The sequence below is a fragment of the Natrix helvetica genome (genome assembly GCF_964273705.1).
Source record: "Natrix helvetica genome assembly, chromosome: Z".
NCBI lineage: Eukaryota > Metazoa > Chordata > Lepidosauria > Squamata > Natricidae > Natrix > Natrix helvetica.
Window position 1 is genome coordinate 5,918,034 of NC_138554.1, and position 20,563 is coordinate 5,938,596.

The window sequence follows — 20,563 nt, forward strand, 5'->3', positions numbered from 1 at the left end:
AATTGGTAAGAGATTCAGTATGCCCTTAGCCATTTTTTTAAAAAAAATTACATTTATTGGGATTTTAAATAAGGAAGATTAAAAACAAAACTAATGTCAAGTAATATTTAGAAAAAAATAGGCACAAAAAGTAAAAAGAAACAAGGCCAAAGATTTTATTACCAATTTCATGCTCATTCATTGTCATTTTGTTTGACTAAAATACCAGCGATGGTTTTTTTAATGCTTTACACACATATGCTTATACAAATATACATATCACAAATTATTATTATTATTATTATTATTATTATTATTATTATTATTATTATTATTATTATTATTATTATTATTATTATTATTATTATTATCATTATCATTATCATTAATAATAATAATAATAATAATAATAATAATAATAATAATAATAATAATAATAATAATAATAATAATAATAATATGATTTTCAAAATCATTTTTATTTCAGAAAGAGAAATAAAGAACATACTCTCAAATTGTCAATTAACAATTTGGTGGATTTTTTTTCTTTTTAGATCAGTTACAGTATGTGGAAAATGTTTCATCGATAATTAACTTTTCCTGGAATTGGTCCAAATTACTATAATGTGTTTATCTGTTCAAAGCTCCAGAGATTTTCCAGAAAGCAGCAACAACTATAAAGCATAGAGGAACAAAATTACAAACTAACTCTAGTTCTATGGAGAGCTTGCGGTGGTGGGAAGAGTCAAACAGGGCTATTGGGTTCATTTCCTCTAGCATTTGATTTTTCCTTTGATCAGACCAATTTCAGATTTGAACTGAAGAAATTTCAATCATTATTAAAACATGGGTCTGCATCGCCATTGAAGTTAAAGTTTAGATTGATTATTTCCTCTTAGGAGGTATGTTCGGAAAATCCAGGATGCTAAGTCAAATCCATTGGTGTGGGTTGATATGTTGGGGACCTCTTTTAGAAGATTTTTGGGCTGTAGGTGTGATATTCTTTCTGATGTTCCCCATGATCAAAGTGCACACCCTCAAGTGCCTAGAGGTTGATCCTTTCCCAATTCCACATGAATGGTACCAACCAGGTGATCTCCTCATTGGAGGGATGGCTTCACAGCATCTCTATGCCTTCAGTGAACATTTATTTTATGAATACCCGTCTCAGGAGCTCTATGGACTTTCAGAGTAAGCACATCTCATACCTTCCTTCACCTAAATGTTCCTTATTTCTTCTCAGCTTTTAAAGACGATGACGCCAACTCCTGTGAGTAAAGAAGTGCTTGAATAAAGCAGATGAAAACTCCCTGGCTCTCGGCTAAATATGACTTTTGTTCTCCCATCAGGATATTTTAACAGAATAGCAGAGTTGGAAGGGACCTTGGAGGTCTTCTCCTCCAAGGTAGGACACCCTATACCATTTCAGACAAATGGCCGTCCAATCTTTTCTTTAAAACTTCCAGTGTTGTAAGTTTATTGTATTTTTAAGAAGATGTCAAGAGAGGTTGATCATGAATAATTAACGAGTAGTTAATTGCAAATCAATTTGTAATTGTTACATCCTCAAACCCCCATAACTTTAACCTTAAACTATCTAGCGTGGACCTCACCCCTTTCCTAAGAGGTCTGTAAAGGGATGTGCATAAGTGCACCAAGATACCTACCATCCCTGTCCTATTGTCCCCGTTTATTCATACCCCTTTTCTGTGTTCAGGCCCATGCTTATACATATACGGTTATCTTGTACATGTTCTAGACATGGGGACTTATTGAAATGAAGAAATCTTTAAAAGATAAGATCCATCCCTCGATTAAATAAAGTAAGAATAGAATTAATTGATTTATTTTTCCAGAGGAGCATTAACATCAGACTTTAGGCAAAGTTAGATATTGACCTAGGATGCGCTTCATAACTGAAAAGATTACAAATGAGGAAATTTAGAAGCAAAAACTGTGTAAAGCAAAGTACTTAAGAAATTTATATATGAAAAATGGAAATGCTCATCTCACCTCATAACACTATGTTTGACGTGAAAAAGGCAGAAATTTATATCCACCTGAAATAGAAATAGTTAATAGTGCTTAATCAATTCATCATTGCCCTGAGTAACTTGCCAGGTGCAATTAAAATCATGATAATTATACTTGACATCAATAATAGATCAGCATTAGCTAAAAGTAAAGTTAAGTACATAGCGGTAGAAATTTTTAATCTTTTATTTTATTTTATTTCTTTTTTTGTAGGAAAAGAATTTAATGTCTGTCTCAATTTGTTTGAAATAAATTGCAAACACATTGTGAGCATTCTGTGAGAACTGAAAAGCTGTGAGCTGGAGGAAATTAGAGACAAAATGAGTTTAAAGAAAAAAATATTTCAACTTTGAAATGCCCCTTCCCCATGTATTAAGTTTTCTTTTTAAAAAAAAAAAGGTTGAAGGAGAAAAGTAAAGTAAGAAGAATAAGTTTAGTATTTACCTATAGAGAAATAGTTTAGAATCTTGCCACTGAACATATCCTTAAAAACCTAAAAAATATATTATTAGCATGTATTATTCTGAGTAACTTTAGAATGGAATAGAACAACAGACTTGGAGGTCTTCTAGTCCAACCCCTTGCTTAGGCAGGAAACCCTGCACCACTTCAGACAATTGGTTATCCAACATCTCCTTAAAAACTTCCAGTGTTGGAGCATTCTTCTGGAGACAAATTGTTCTAACTATCAGGAAATTTCTCTTCAATTCTAAGTTACTTGTCTTACCCTCAGGTGCTTTGGAGAATAGCTTGACTCCCTCTTCTTTGTGGCAACCCCTGAGATATTGGAAGACTGCTATAATGTCTCCCTATGTCCTTCTTTCTATTAATCTAGACATACCCACTTCCTGCAACCGTTCTTCATATGTTTTAGCCTCCAGTCCCCATATCATTGTTGTTGCTCTTCTCTGCACTCTTTCCAGAGTCTCCACATCTTTTCTACATCGTGGCGTCCAAAACTGGATGCCGTATCCCAAGTGTGGCCTTACCAAGGCATTATAAAGTGGTATTAACATTTCATGTGATCTTTATTCTATCCCTCTGTTGATGCAGCCTAGAACTGTGAATAAAACATGTAACAAATTCTGAATGGACCGTGACTAAAAATGTTCAATAAATTAGAAACATCAGCTGTATTAAAGAAAAGGTCCAATTCCAATCCCAAGCAGAAATCAATATTCTTTTCACTATTCTTTGTTCTACCCATTATAGTATTGTTTTCTCTATTTGCAGTCTGATCACAAAATTCTACCAGCATGTTCTTTCCTTGGCCTTTGCTGTGAAGGAGATCAATGAAAACCCACATATGTTGGCCAACGTTACCCTGGGATTCCACATCTATGACAGCTACAATAACCAGAAGATGACCTCTCGGACCACTCTGGACTTACTTTTTAAATCAGATAGATTTCTCCCCAATTATAAATGTGGACTTCAGAAAAATCTCTTGGCCATTATTGGAGGACTTGGATCAGATACTTCATCCCGTATGGCAGAAATTGTAGAGTTCTACAAAATTCCACAGGTGGGTCTAGGGGGTGAGGGATTTATCCTCTTCATTGATTTAAAGAATTAATCAATTGATTGAGCATGCCCAAGAGCATCCTCAAGTCTTCATTCTCATGAATCTCATCCAAGACTTAAGAAACGAATCAAAATCCAGGTTAGATTCTTTGGTGAATGCTGATTATATTTTAACATATATGTTGGGGGGGGGGGGGAGAAAAATAAATGCCCAGGAATTTAACCATATTCTCAAAAGTGGAGAAATTATGGATGAGGTGTTAATTCTAAGCTGTCTAATCCAGAGGTCTGCACAAAAAATATTTGCATTTTTATATTGCACTAAATCAGGGGTCCTCAATCTACGGCCCCTGGGCCAAATACATGCAATGAAAATTTTTGTTGCTGCAGAGAGTCTCTCCCTTTGGGGTCTTTTTATGGGGTCAGAGGGTGGGCAGAAATTCTGACTTGGGATCTGCTTCAGGCTCCTGATGCAGGGCTTTGGCCAAAGGCTAGAGGGAAGTGCCACTGGTGACGAAGGGCCAGAGGGCCTGACTGCATCATGGCCTGGAACTGGCTGACCATCTCAACCTGCTGAGCCTCCAGGCACCATTACCTAGCATTGCACTCCCACAGGTCTTCTCTCTGCTTGGAAAGCCTACGCTCATAGTCCTCAGTGATTTGCTTCTGCTGAGCCTCCTTCTCGGTCAGATTCAATTTGAACTGAGCTGTTTTGCCAACTCTTTCTTGTGGTGGCTGCTTCGCGCCAACAACTGCTTCTTGTTGGGGCCCTAGGGAGCCCAGGTGGACAGGCAAGGAGTGGCTGGGAGGGGAGGGGTAAGTAGAGGCTGGTGAGGTACCTCTCGACATGTGTGACATCAAGTTGCCCATGCCCACCCAGTCACATGACCACCTAGCCATGCCCACCCAGCCAGTCATTAGGCAGATGATATTAGTGGTCCACGGGATTTAAAATTATGAATGTAGTGGTCCCTCAGATCCAAAATGTTGGTGGCCCCCTGCCTAATCATTTTTTGAAATGATCCATAAAACACAATAGCAAATCAAAAAAAAATATCTTTGACTTCTCTGTGCCATATCTCGATGTTTTGTTTTAGCTCGCATATGGATCATTTCCCATGGAAGAAATTGATACCGGTAAATCATCATCACTTTACTTAATGGCCCCAAATGAGACACCTCAATGTCTCGGGATTGCTCGATTGCTTCAACATTTCGGGTGGAAATGGATTGGTCTGTTTGCTGCTGACACTGAGAGTGGGGAACATTTTTTGCAGAAACTGGAGCCCTTGTTTTCCGAGCGGGGAATCTGCTTAGCTTTCACGCAAAGATTTCCAAAAGTATTGCGTTTGGATGACTTGGGCAAGTTTAGTGAAATAATGCTTCATTTTTGTACACATTTCGCAGATGTGACAGCAAATACCTATATCATCTATGGGGAATCTTTGACATTGGCGTGGTTCACAGCATTCGTATTTCTCTGGGATCCTGCCTATAAGGACCATCTATCTTTAAGCAAGGTGTGGATTACTACAAGCCAAATTGATTTCATGCTAACAGGAGTCCAGAAGGATTGGAATCTCCAGCTTTTTGATGGGGCCATTTCTTTTCAAATCCATTCAAGTGAAAATCTGGAATTTGAGGAATTTCTTCAGTCCGTAAAACCATATTCCAGGGACAGAGATGGATTTCGAAGGCATTTTTGGGAGCAAGTGTTTGACTGTTCGTTTCCTAATTCTGAATTGTCTTCACTGAGAAGTCGAAAATGTACTGGTGAAGAGAATCTAGACAGTCTTCCTGCCCCTCTCTTTGAAATGCAAATGACTGGTCATAGTTACAGTATTTATAATGCAGTTTATGGGGTGGCTCATTCTCTACATGGTCTACTATCAAAGAGCTCCAGTGAGAAAAAATTCTGGGCAGGTAAAAGAGCTCAATCTCTGGAACTACAATCTTTTCAGGTAACATTTTTCAAGCCAATAGGTTTTCCTTTCACTTAGAAGGAAAATATACTTTCAGATACATGAGGCTGATTAAATCAACGTAAAACATAAGGAGTACTGCATCCAGTTTTGGTCACTGTATTATAAAAAAAAAAGTGAAAGCAAAGAGGAACTAAAGAGCCTCTTGATGCGGGAGAAGTGCAAAAGTTGGCTTGAAACTCAATATCAAGAAAACTAAGATCATGGCATCCTCTCAATTTCTGGCAGCTAGATGGGGAAGAAATGGAGGTAGTGACAGATATTATTGTTTTGGGCTCCAAGATCATTGCAGATGGGGACTGCAGCCAAGAAATTAAAAGATGCTTGCTCCTGGGGAAGAAAGCTATGGCTAATCTAGACAGCATACTAAAAAGCAGAGACATCCAACAAAAGTGCTTATAGTCAAGGCTATGGTTTTCCCAGTGGCAATGGATGGCTGTGAAAGTTGGATCATAAGAAAGGCTGAGTGCCAAAGAATTGAGGTTTTTGAACTATGGTGCTGGAGAAGACTCCAGCGAGTCCCCTGGACTGCAAGGCGATCAAACTGGTCAGTCCTAGAGGAGATCAACCCTGACTGCTCTTTAGAAGGCCAGATTCTGAAGATGAAACTCAAATACTTTGGCCACCTAATGAGAAGGAAGGAGTCACTGGAGAAAAGCCAAATGCTATGAAAGATTGAGAGCAAAAGAAGAAGAGGACGACAGAGAATAAGGTGGCTGGATGGAGTCACTGAAGCAGTAGGCGTGAATTAAATGGACTTAAATGGACTCCATGATAGAAGACAGGAAGGAACATTGTCCATGGGGTTGTGGTGGGTTGGACATGACTTTGCAACTAAAAACAACAAATTATTTTAAAAAAAAGATGTAGAGGCTAGAAAAAGTTCAAAATAGAGCTATAAAGAAGATTAGGGGAATAGAGGTTAAAACATATGAAGAACATTTGCAGGAACTGGGTTTGTCTAGTCTAGTGAAAAGAAGGACCAGGAGTGACATGATGGCCGTGTTCCAATATATGAGGAGCTGCCATAAAGAAGAGGGATCAACCGATAAGAAGGCTATGGAAGAAGCAATGGATGTGGATCAATCAAGGCAAGAAGCAACCTAGAACTAAGGAGAAACTTCCTAACAGTGAGAATAATTAACCAGTGGAACAGTTTCTCTTCCATCACTGGATGTTTTTGAAAATAGGCTGGACTTGTCTGGAATGGTATCGTGTCTCCTGCTTTGTAGGGTGTTGGACTAGAAGATCTCCAAAATCCCTTCCAACTCTGTTAGGCTGTTCTGTTGTAATGCGGCTTAATTGTGGAGCTAATTCATGCAATCTATTGTAAATCTTGGCAACCCTTAAAAACCTAAATTGCCCCTTGTTTGTGATTTCTATATATTCTTTAAATTAAGACATGCTTTTGTTTTTGTTGAAAGCAAATAAGCCAAGAGGCAGGAACTCTGGATCTATCATTTGCAAAGATGTAGGCTTACACAATTTCCCCCTTTTGTAAAATGCATAGACATCACAAAATTGAACCACACATTTCTGTATATTATTCACTGACAGTACTTTGCGGGGTTGATCTCTTGCTCTACTGAGAAAAACTGAAAACATCTAGTGTTGCACAATATTGTATGTTGTGGCCCAGCAGGAGCCATTGGAGTTGCCACCAGACTCCAACAGCGAGGGTCCCTCTGAGTCGGCCCAGGAGGATGTGGAGGACCCTGGACAGAGTTCCGACTCTGAGCAGGGCGCAGAGAGGCTGGTTAACCACCAGGGGGCGCCTGAGGCATGGAGCAGTGGTGAAAGCCAAAGGAAGGGGGCTCCTGATGTCATGCCTTGGAGCAGTGGGGAGGAGTCACAGGACAGTGAGTCAGACATCAGCAGTGAGCTATTAGATGCTCGTTACCGGTGTGCTACCCGGCGTAAGGAGCAATTGAGCAATTACAGGAGGTAATGGCTCTCAGCTGCTGATAATTAGACTCCTCTCCAGACTATAAAGGGACTGCTTGTGGACACACCCTTTGCAGGAATCAACTGATCATTGGAGTTGGAGAAGCTCAGATCTGTGTCGTACTTTGGCAGGCTGGATTGCTGCCAAAGGATTTACCTGGATTGCTGCCAATCTGTTCCCTGGACCTTGGCAGGCAGGAGTGCTGCTAAGGTGATTATCTGGACCTTGATAGCTGGATTGCTGCCAAGGGGTGTCGCTGTAGCTGGATTGCTGCCCAGAGTGCTATCTTGACCTTGGCAGGCTGGATTGCTGCCAAGGTTGAAACTGTATGTAATAAAAGCATATTGCAGAGACTTTGTTTCGGAGTGACTTGTTATACAAGAGGAGGGGGTCAGAACAATTGTATATATTCATTCTTTTGCATTAGCATTTTGTCCAATCAAACTGGTAAAAAATTGCAGAAACATTTAATATCTCGTATGTTGATTTCTCCCATTATAGTTATTTTAACTTCCTTGCTTTCTTCTTCTTTTTCAAGTAGCTCCATCCATTTCTGCAAGGCATTTCTTTCAACAATTCAGCAGGAGAAACAGTGTCCTTTAGTGAAAAGAGGGAAGTTGCAGGAGGATTTGACATCATCAATATAATTGTGTTTCCGAACAAGTCCATCCGGAGAGTAAAAGTTGGAAGTCTAGATCCCTCGGCATCGTACGGAAATAAATGGATCATTAATGGAAATTTAATGGAGTGGAACAAAGGCTTTAATCAGGTATGAAACCGCACAGATGAAAAATACTGCACCTCTGTATGGTTTGCCAATTGCACAGGGACGGATAGGAGAGCGCTCGAGAGGGTCAAGGTCATTGCCCAGAGGATCCTGGGTTGCCCTCTCCCCTCTTTGGAAGAGCTTTAGAGCTCCCATTGCCTTAAGAAAGTTCAAAGCATCCTTAAAGATCCATCTCACCTTGGGCACCCTTCTTTTTTGAACTATTACCATCTGGCAGACGGTACAAGATAATAAAAACAAGGACAAATAAGCTGAAAAGCAGCTTCTATCTCAGAGCAGTAACTCTATTGAATTCTATTGTATAGTGCAATATGAATGCAATATCAGGGGTTTTCAATTCAACTGCATAGAATGTGAAAGATGTGTGTTTGTGTTTTATTTTTATAGTTTTAATGTACACTGGAGTTGGCATCGAATTTCGTTGTACGAGGTGCAATGACAATAAAGTAAACTAAACTAACTACGTGATTTCACCTTCCTTAAAAGTTTTCAATTAAAATGTCTCCAAATGATGGCCGTGACTTTTTTTTAACTTTTGGGAGTCCTTTTGGAGAAGGGCGGCATATAAATCCAAATAAACAGATAAACAGACTTATGTTATGTTGACTTTTTTTTTTTGATGGAAAAAAAAACCAGAGAAAAAACTGGCCATTACCTCTGTAACCTTTTTATGTTATGAGCAGGTTCTTCCACTTTCTCTGTGCAATGAATACTGTCTCCCTGGATATTGGAAGAGAAAATCGGAAGATAAAAGCTTCTGCTGCTATGATTGTGTACCATGTCAATGGGGGAAGGTTTCAAGCAAGACAGGTCAGTTATGAACTTCTATAAACACTTGAGAACATTAGGCAGCAAAGGAATTGTTTCATCAAATGTTACGATTCGTCCTTATGCCCATATTTATTATAAAATTTGAAGTTTTCTAACATAAAAACGAAGGGACACGGTGGCCCAGTGACTAAGATGCTGGGCTTGTCAATCAGAAGGTCGGCAGTTCAGCAGTTCAAATCCCTAGCACCACATAATGGAGTGAGCTCCCATGACTGGTCTCAGCTTCTGCCAACCTAGCAGTTCAAAATGACCTAAAAATGCAAGTAGAAAAATAGGAACCACCTTGGTAGGAAGGTAACAGCACTCCATGTGCCTTCGGCGTTTAGTCATGCTGGCCACATGACCACAGAGATGTCTTTCGACAGCATTCGTTTTTTGGCTTTGAAACAGAGATGAGCACTGCCCCCTAGAGTTGGGAACGACTATCACATATGTGCAAGGGGAACCTTTATTTTTACCTAACCTAAAAAAAGAAGGAACATGCTTAACCTATATATATCTCAGTTGTTACTAATTTCAACTATTTATAATCTCCCAAATTCTGAAATAATAAATTGTGTAGAAACCTTTAAAACACATCTCTTCTGTTATGGCATTTTTTGCCCGAGATATAGGATTACAAAGTGGCATACAAGCATTATTAATTTTTTAGGGGGCTGCAAACCTCATCTGTAGACCAGATATACAGTATGCATACATATACATACATTTTATATGATGGTCATCCAAAGCTTTGCATGACAATACAACACATACCAAAGAGGAAAAAAAGTGAACATTATCTAATCCATTCTTGTAAAATTGAATGCAAAAGAATCCATATTCAATATGACGTAAAGAAACTGTGATATTGCTATATATATATATATATATATATATATATATATATATATATATATATATATATATATATATATATATATATATATATATATATATATATATATATATATATATATTATAATATATATATAATATATAATATATAATATACATATATATGTTGTAATTGTACTGATAAATAAATAAAGGGAGACTAGGATAGATCTATTTCGAGCTAATTAGCTCTCATCAGCTAGCCATACCCTTACAGGGATTAGAACCCAGAATGTATATACCTTAGGCAGGAGTCTTAACTACTAAGCCACGGGTTCTCTTCCTTATCAGTTGAGCCAGGGAAATAGGTATGTATTTGTATTACAACCCCTGGTATGACTAAATATGGGAGGAAGGTCACTACTCCCTCTTTCTGTCCTTCGGCTTATCACAAAGACCATGCAGGCAGCAAACCATATTTTTATTTTTACTGTTGCCTTTTTATATTTGTGTTGTAATTGTACTGATAAATAAATAAAGGGAGACTAGGATAGATCTATTTCAAGCTAATTAGCTCTCATCAGCTAGTCATACCCTTACTGGGATTAGAACCCGGGCTGTATATATCTTAGGCAGGAGTCTTAACCACTAAGCCACGGGTTCTCTTCCTTATCAGTTGAGCCAGGGAAATAGGTATGTATTTGTATTACAACCCCTGGTATGACTAAATATGGGAGGAAGGTCACTACTCCCTCTTTCTGTCCTTTGTATGTATGTATGTATGTATGTATGTATGTATGTATGTATGTATGTATGTGTATATATATATATATATATATATATATATATATATATATATATATATATATATATATATATATATATATATATATATATATATATATATATATATATATATATATATATATATATATATATATATATATGTCTCTGTGTGTATGTGTGTGTGTGTATGTGAATGTATGTGTGTGTGTGTGTGTTACAACCCCTGGTATGCCTAATATGTAATACAGCCCAGGTTCTAATCCCAGTAAGGATATGGCTAGCTGATGAGAGCTAAATAGCTTGAAATAGGTCTATACTAGTCTCCTTTATTTATTTATCAGCACAAATAAAACACACACACACACACAAACACACACACACACAAACACACACACACACACACACACACACACACACACACACACACACACACACACATATATATATATATATATATATATATATATATATATATATATATATATATATATATATATATATATATATATATATTACATTTTTGTTCGGTCAAAATTATTTATTGCTGAAGGTAATTCTGTGGTACAGGAAGCACTAACTCATGTTAGTCTAATTTAGTAAGATTCTCAAAATGTGAAAAATATTATAATAGCTTTCAAAAATAGCAATAGCCCGTACTTATATACCGCTTTACATTGCTTTACAACCCTCTCTAAGCAGGTTACAGAGTCAGCATATTGCCCCTCCCCCAGCGGCAAAAAAAAATTGGGTTGTCATTTTACCCACCTCGGAAGGATGGAAGGGCTGTGTCAACTTTGAACCTAGTGGGATTTGAACTGCCAAATTGCAGGCAGCCAATAGCCAGCAGAAGTATCCTACAGTTACTGCACTCTAAGCACTGAGACACCGTGGCTCATTTAAATCCTTAAAACACCTCATTGATTTCCAGATATTCCTGAAAACGTGCACCAAATATTCAGAAAAAAAAATACAAACTGAGGTATAAAAAGAGAAAGAGAAAAGAAAGAAAATGGCTATTTTAATATTTGTTTTAGATTCAGGACTGTCATTTGGAAACCATGTGTGCATCGTCCCCAGAAGAACTGGGGAAATATTATATGATACTCATGCAGAGCACTATCTGAAAATACAATTAAGTCCATTTAGGAAAACACTGGAACTGCCGGAATATTTCCTTTAAAATGAAAAAACAAAACAAAAAACAACCACTAATTTATATACAATACAATACAATAGTAGAGTTGGAAGGGACCTTGGAGGTCTTCTAGTCCAACCCCCTGCCTAGGCAGCAAACCCTATACTGTTTCAGACAAATGGCTATCCAACATCTTCTTAAAGACTTCCAGTGTTGGGGCATTCACAACTTCTGGAGGCAACTTCTGTTCCTCTGATTAATTGTTCTAACTGTCAGGAAATTTCTCTTCAGTTCTACGCTTCTCTCCTTGATTAGTTTCCACCCATTGCTTCTTGCTCTACCCTCAGGTACCTTGGAGAATAGTTTGACTCCCTCTTCTTTGTGGCAACCCCTGAGATATTGGAAGACTGCTATCATGTCTCCCCTAGTCCTGCTTTTTATTAAGCTAGACATACCTAGTTCCTGCAACCGTTCTACATATGTTTTCGTCTCCAGTCCCCTAATCATCTTTGTTGCTCTTCTCTGCATCTATATTATGTATAGATCACAATGTATTAAATGAGGAGTGGTGCTGTGGCCTAGAAGTTGAGCTCTCACCTCACAATCAGGAGGCTGTGAGTTCGATCCTAGGTAGAGGCAGATATTTATCTCTCAGGGCACACTTAGAATATATCTGCTGGAGGGGGGAGCCTACGTCGCTATGAAACGGTCGCCCGATCTCGATGCTCAGAGATTGCTGCCAATACTTTTATCACTGGGTGGTCCAATTGGACCTAAACTGTCCGGTAGAGACGGTGAACAGGTAGACTACGTTCTGCTGATCACAGGGACAAAGTCCCTGGTTGATCCAGGAGAAGGTCTCTTAGCTGGCATTAAAAGCTCAGCACCTAGGCTGATGAAGTAGGGACGGCTCCAAAATGAAAGGAAATGGAAGAGAAAGTGTTTACAGCTGATCAATTTTAAAAGAGACTGCCTATAAAAAACTTAAAGCTAATTTAAATCTAAAATAAAAGAAATAAGCGGCGGAATAAAGCTTTGGATGGTTTTGGCCAGTGTGTTATCTTAATTTTTAAATGTTATTTTTATGGATGGAATTTATGCAAACTGTTTGAAATGAATGGATCAAATTTTCTTCTTCTATAATTTTTACTATTATTTTCACAACCTACCGACTAAACTTCTCCTTATTCATCGCTACATGTGTCTTTTACTCTTTCTTCTCTATTTCATGTAAGAATTTGACTTTTTGTATTCAATTATTTAGGGGTTTCTAAACATTGTATTTTATTGTTTTTATTCATTAGCCGACCTCCTCCTTGTACATGTCTTGGTATATGTTTTTGTAATATGTATGTCTTGTCTATATATTTATTTCATATGTTTTATTGTACGCCGCCCCGAGTCCTTCGGGAGAGGGTGCGGCTAAGAAATAAATATTTATTATTATTATTATTATTATTATTATTATTATTATTATTATTATTATTATTATTATTATTATTATTATTATTTTAACTTGGAATATTAAAAGATACAAAAAGAACAAAGAGAATTGCAACAATTGTAACAACAAAGGGAGAGATAACACTGCTACTCGAAGACTGGAAACTTGTGTATTGAAAACAAAATACTCTTACTTTCACTACTGATTATCCTGGTCTGGAAATTTAAAGACTCACAGTTCATTTATAGAAAGTGATAAGAAGTAAGGCACCATTTGTTTATACAAATATTCCTTTGAAGTATATCCTTAACCAGAGATCTCATGGTGAACCTGGATGTCACCTTGTAAAAATCTTCCAAGTCAGAGCAGCAGTGTTTTAACAGCTGGAAACAATGGCTTATTTTCAACAACAGAGAGAAACTGTCAGCTTGCAAGAGATAATATTTGCAATACAGAAACTATCAAATACATTTGAGAAAATGTTTGAAAAATTAGTGCACCTAAAACAGAAAAATATGATGAAAAGGATGGAGATTCTGTTTTTAAGGGGTATCTAATATTTTTATTGTGTATACGTTTTTTAGCTTCTGTCTGTACACCGCCCCGAGTCCCTTCGGGGAGAGGGGGCGGTCTATAAATTCAATAAAATAAATAAATAAATAAATAAATGCTTATCAAATGGGAAAAATAAAGGGTAGAGTCCCAAGCAATAAAGAGAAAAATGACTACAAAGAAATCAAATCTGCTGACATCTATGGTGAATGGCTTCTGTCTGGAAACATGGGAAAATTGGATGTAAATTGTAAACAGTGATTTGGAAAGGAAGATTAGAAACCTTTGTTACTGAATATTATTGATGTTTAGTTAGAATAGGCCATAAGGAATAGTGTTATTGGGATACTAGAAATAGCAAATGAGATGCCAGTATGTGGTTATGTCTGGAGTTTTGGTATGTTTTATGATGAAGGACGTTTAAACAATTATAGGCAAACGAGAAGGGAGGTATGATGATGGTAATATGTACAAATACATTTGATTTAAAATACTAGAATGAATATGAATCGTGGGTGACTGAAAGAAACATACAGATGTTTTGTAACCAACTGATACACTTTCTACAGTATGTAAAGAAAGAGGATTTTTTGTGTTGTCTGTTTTGAAAACTAAAACTAAAAACCTTTAATAAAAAAAAAGAATATATCTGCTGAACAAAACTCCACATTGGTGACAGAAGGGCATCCAGCCATTAAAACACTCTGCTAGTTCCATTCAGTTGCCCAAACTCCACCTCAGAAGGGATTATAGGCTTCCTAAAAGATGATGATGATGACAGTATATTAAATTAAATAACCAGTGGAATATAAGTATACAGGCAACTAATCAAAGATGAAGGTCAGTTCATTAAATAATACCCCCCTCCAAAAAATGTTGAAAAATGGTAAATGGAAATAAATGAATTTCATTTTGATCTTTTATCTAGATACAGAAGATTGTTCTAAGTGTCCTGAAGATCAGTATCCAAGCAAGAAGCAAGATCGATGCCTTAACAAAACAATGAGTTTTCTTTCCCTTAAAGAAACTTTAGGAATCAGTCTGGCCTCAGCTGCTGTTTGCTTCTTTCTCATGACAATCAGTGTGCTTGGAATTTTCCTTAAGCATAGAGAAACCCCCATTGTCAAGGCCAACAACCGGAACCTCACTTACACACTCCTTATCACTCTTCTGCTCTGCTTTCTCTCTTCCTTGTTATTCCTTGGTCAACCAAGGAAAGTAACCTGCCTTCTCCGGCAGCCAGCATTCAGCATCATCTTCTCAGCTGCTGTTTCTTGTGTGTTAGCTAAAACTATTACAGTGGTTGTCGCTTTCATGGCTACTAAGCCAGGTTCTTCAGTGAGAAAATGGGTGGGGAAAAGATTGGCTCTTGCCATTGTCTTTTCTTGTTCTCTTCTTCAAGCAGGTCTTTGCATCCTGTGGTTGGCAACCTCTCCACCATTCCCTGAATTAGACATGCACTCCCTTATAGAAACCATGATTTTGCAATGCAATGAAGGCTCCATCTTCATGTTCTATTGTGTGCTAGGCTATCTGGGCTTCTTGGCCATTGCCAGTTTCATTGTGGCTTTCCTTGCCCGTAATTTACCTAACAGCTTTAATGAAGCCAAGTTCATCACTTTCAGCATGTTGGTCTTCTGCAGTGTATGGATCTCCTTTGTACCAACTTATCTAAGCACCAAAGGAAAAGGCATGGTGGCTGTGGAGATCTTCTCCATCTTGTCCTCCAGTGCTGGGTTATTGGGCTGCATCTTCTTCCCAAAATGCTTCATCATTGTGTTGAGGCCAGAACTAAATAGCAGGCACCAACTAATCAAACGAAATAATTAAATTAGGTCTACAGATGAGGTCTACACTGCTTTTATGAATGACAAGTGATGGATATTAGCATAGAAAAATTAAAGACAGTCCCTTTTTAATATTCCTTTCTATCCTCCATTCCAAACCAACATTTGTACTTTGTGAATGTAATGTATCCTTTAATTTCCTGGGTCAGTTCTGACCTCAGTTACTGAAGTAGTGATTCTACAATGCAATAAATGTCACTTTTCACGTTTTAAACTTGTTCAATATGGGCTTTGTGGCCTTCAGAAAATTCACCATGGCTAAACAATAGGCAGCAATCAATAAAAATAATGATTAAGTAATGCATTTTTCTCAATGTATTGTCAAGTTCTTATATGTTAGCCAGTAAGAGAAATTGTGTCTTTAATTTAGGTCATTTTAGCATAAAATATATATGTCATTTCCATTACAACTATTATCACCCAAAGATGTATGTTAGTTACAAGTATTACAGTGGTTGTAGCTTTCATGCTACTCAGCCAGGTTCTTCAGTGAGAAAATAGGTGGGGAAAAGATTGACTCTTGCCATTGTCCTTTTTTTGTTCTCTTTGTCAGGCCTGCAGCCGTCTTTTCTTTTGGATCTGAGGCCTGCCACACTTTCTATTATTCTACTATGCATTTTCTATTGTGGGAAAATGGGAGGGGGGATTGTAAGGAGTGAGATATGATGTAGCCAGAACAAAATTCCTTTCTAGAAACCCAAGGTCATCCTTTGTCTCTGCACCTCTGCACTTGACCAGAACTGGATGGGTGGAAGCTGCCAGTGTGGCAGTGGAAGATGGGACCATGGGATGGACTTGTGGGTGTGGGAGCAAGATCTTGAAATTTCAACTGGGTGGGGGAAAACTGGGAAGCTTTCAGATTTGGGTTTTCCCAGATGTGCCAACATGGCTCTCTTAATAAATTGGAACTTTGAGCAATAGTTTGCCTTGGACTCTGATTTACTTTTGGATGCTATCTGGAACTCTGATCCTCTTCTTTGATCAGATCTTGGCATCCTGCGGTTGGCAACTTCGCCTCCATTCTTTGAGTTAGACATGCACTCCCATATAGCAACCATGATTTTGCAATGCAATGAAGGGTCCATCTTCATGTACTATCTGAGCTTCTTGTCTTCACTGGGTTGACAGTGGAATTCCTCAGATTCATGGTTTTGGGGGATTTTAATCTGCCTCCCCTAGAAGAGTGATCTAACGTGGCACAGGGCTTTATGGCTAACATAGCAGCCTTGGTGATCTAGAGATGGAGCTCTCACCTCACAATCAGAGGCCTCTAGGTAGAGGCAGATATTTCTCTCTCTGGGCACATTTAAAATATATCTGCCGAATATAACTCTGCCTTGGTGACAGGGAAGGGCATCTGGCCAATAAACACTCAGCTCCATTCAGTTACCCGGACTGCACCTCACAAGGGATTATGGGGTTGTTAAAAGATGATGATGATGATGATGATGATGATGATGATGATGATGATGATGATGATGATGATAGCAGCCATGGGCCAATCGCAGATCACTCAGAGCCTCATATGGGACAGTGGTGACATACTGTCAACATCCGAGATGACAACATTGAGCTCAGACCTCTGTGTGCCATTTTGGAGTTGCAAGCAGGAGGAGGGAGTCATCAGAGATGGGTGTGGGATGTTGGGTGTTGATTTGGTATTTCTGTTGCAACAGTGTCAATGGGATTGAAAATTGGAGGGGGGCGGCGAGGGAGAGCTCTTGTTGTTTCCTTTCTCATGGTGATATCTGTTCTGACCTAGGCTTTCTGAGACAGTAAAAAGCACACACTTAGTCCCAAAAGCTCTCTTTTTATTTCAATGGCTGTGAATTATGTTCGTACACAGCCTGTAATAAGTAGCAAATAGTTTGTAAAGAGTCCAACAGAAGTCTGCCAAAGTCCTTTGGGATGAAGTTGATAAGCACCCACCTTTATCTCCTTTGAAACGCTGCCAAAGAACTAATTGCCGATTAGCTTTGCAAGGCCACATGGAGCACAGAGTCAAAACAGAGCTTCAGAATTTAAACTGCCCAGAATGAACAAAGTTGCTTCCTGCCAAGGCTCACATGCCTTTGCTCCTCCTTTATGTCTTATGGGAGGGGCCAATCATCTCCAAGCCTTACTCCTAAGTTGCCCCTTTTGATCTTAACTGTTCTTGCCTTCTGGCAGCTCTGTGCATGCATGCACTGGGAACAGGCTTCCCCTGTTCCTCTTCCTTGCTGATGTCAGACTCTGGAGGCTCCCAAGGCAGCACATAACTCTGAGATGGCCTTAGCCCCTTTTCTGCCTTTGATACAGAGACCTCATTCAAGCCTTCCCCAAACTCCAGGACTGGCCCATGTTCCTCCCCTACCTCCTCACTCTCCAACTCCACTGCCAGCTCCAGAGGCCATCGGTGGACCACAACAACATCATACCCTGATTACCATCAGATTATTTGGCAGCACTATCAACGGCAGGAGGCAAAACCTAAGAGATTCAGTCTGCCCATTGTGGACTAATGCAGCAAGAAGGGTATCATAAAATCTATGGACTGTTCAAGCTGATTAGCTGCATGATCCATATGAACCATGGGTCACTGCTTGGAATAGGGGAAAGCTGAGATTTTGGATTGGATCATATTTATGTAATCTTTCATGGATGTCTTTCTGGGTTTCATGAAAGAATTTGAAGGAGATGAAGTAAGACAGCAGGCATCCTGCTAGTAATCAACAAGGACCAAACTCAACAAACACATGTTAGATCATCCTTCCAATAATCAGAATATTATTTTCATAAAAATAATTGGTTGATTACAAAAAATGAATTAATTAACTTACATTACATCTGTGACAAACAAGTAGACACCACTACATTTTCACTTTTAAACGATAAATGTTTGAATGGAGAGGGCGGATCCAATTTCACATTTTAAATCTCATCACTATACTTATATTTACATTGAGTAATTCATAAAATGTAACTATATCTTCACAGAGAACATAAAGAAACAGTTGGAAAATTGTCAAAGATTGATTTCTGAGACATCCTAGAATATCACTGTGGAAAAGGTTCAACTTGTTAGAATTTCCTATAAACCCATATTTCAGAACTACAAGTACATTGGAATGGTAAACACCCTTTAATATGAATAAATTAGATATTAACTTGTATGAAACCTGGATGAAACTTACTCTTATCAACTTCAAAACATAATCAAACAATGAAAAATAGTTAAGCATGTCTTCTTATCAACTGTTCCTTGTTGTTTAAATCAGGCCTCAAGACAATAATGTAACACTTGGGGGAAAAGATGCATCCTAGGAGCGCAGCAGTAGAGCACAAGATGGAGAAGATCTCCACAGCCACCATGGCTTTTCCTCTGGTGCTCAGGTAGGTTGGCACAAAGGAGACCCACACACTGCAGAAAGCCAACATGCTGAAGGTGATGAACTTGGCTTCGTTAAAGCTATCAGGCAGTTTACGAGCCTGGAAAGCCACAACGAAGCTGGCAAATGAAAGGATGGCCATGTAACTCAGGACACAATAAAACATAAAGACGGACCCTTCATTGCATTGTAGAACCATTTCTTTGATGAGTGAATGCACGTCTAATTCTGGGAATGGGGGAGAGGTTGACAGCCACACAATACAGATGCCTGCTTGGAATATTGAGCAGAAAAGGACAATAGAAACAGCCAGTCTTTTCCCCACCCATGTCCTCATCCGAGATCCTGGTTGGGTGGCCTTGAAGGCAAGAGAAACAAGGATGGTTTTGGCCAACACACAAGAGATGGACAATGAGAAAATGAGACCAAATGCAGACTGTCTGAGGAGACAGGTGACTTTCCCAGGTTGTCCTATGAAGAGCAAAGAGCAGAGGAAGCAGAACAGAAGGGAGATGAGGAGAGTGTAGGTGAGATCCCGGTTGTTGGCTTTCACAATAGGGCTGTCTTTGTGCTTAATAAAAATTCCCAGCATCCATGTTGTAATGAGTGAGAACACAGCAGCAATACAAGCTAAACTATACCCTAAAGGTTCTTCGTAAGACAGAAAGTTTATACTTTTCAGGAGGCATCCATTTCTTTCTTGGTTTGCATATTGATCTTCTGGGCATTGGACACAAGCTACCATATCTGAAATTGGGAAAAAAAACACCAATATTTTAGTGAGTAAATGCATAGTAGTAATAGTTGCATAACTGATCCCTAAAGGTACTTCAAAAGAAAAGAAACTAATTGTTTTCATGATGCATTCATCATTTTCATAGCTTGCTTGAAATACATATGTATGTAAGTATGTATGTAGGTATGTGTATGTAAGTTGCTTCTGGGTGGATTGCTGGAGCAGGGGAAGTTGGTGACTTGAAGTCTGATTTTATTGGCTTAATCTGGGTTGAATTTGGCGAGTGTAGCTTCAACTCTGCATATGATGTCTTCAGTGGGGATGTGTTTGGGATCAACTGCAAAGTTGAATCCTTTGGAAAGGACATTGGTTTCTGCTATGGTGAGGGTCCTGTCTGATATGTTAGGTACTGTTTGTTTCATGAGTTGCTGTGGAAGGGGGTTGGGCTTCTGGTGTTTTTCTAGTCTGTGGAGTTTGTTGGTGTGTGTGTCTGTCTTCTGGGAGGTTTCTGTTTTGGCTCTCTAGAGGGCTAGTTGCTTGGATTTGTCCCATAGTGCTGGGTAGTGACGTGCGGTGAGGTTTACAGCTGGCGAGACAGCAATTTTTTTAGACTTGTGGACTTCAACTCCCAGAATTCCACAGTCAAGCATGCTCAGTTGCGACCTGCCGCCCTCCGCCCTGGGATTCGGCCACGGCACCGCCTGCCAGAGCTGCGTGGAATCCAGGGTGCGCTTTTGGGGCAAAGGCAGTGCAGGTGGGGAGCGGACGGAGTGGAGGAAGCCTCTCCCCCCCGCTTC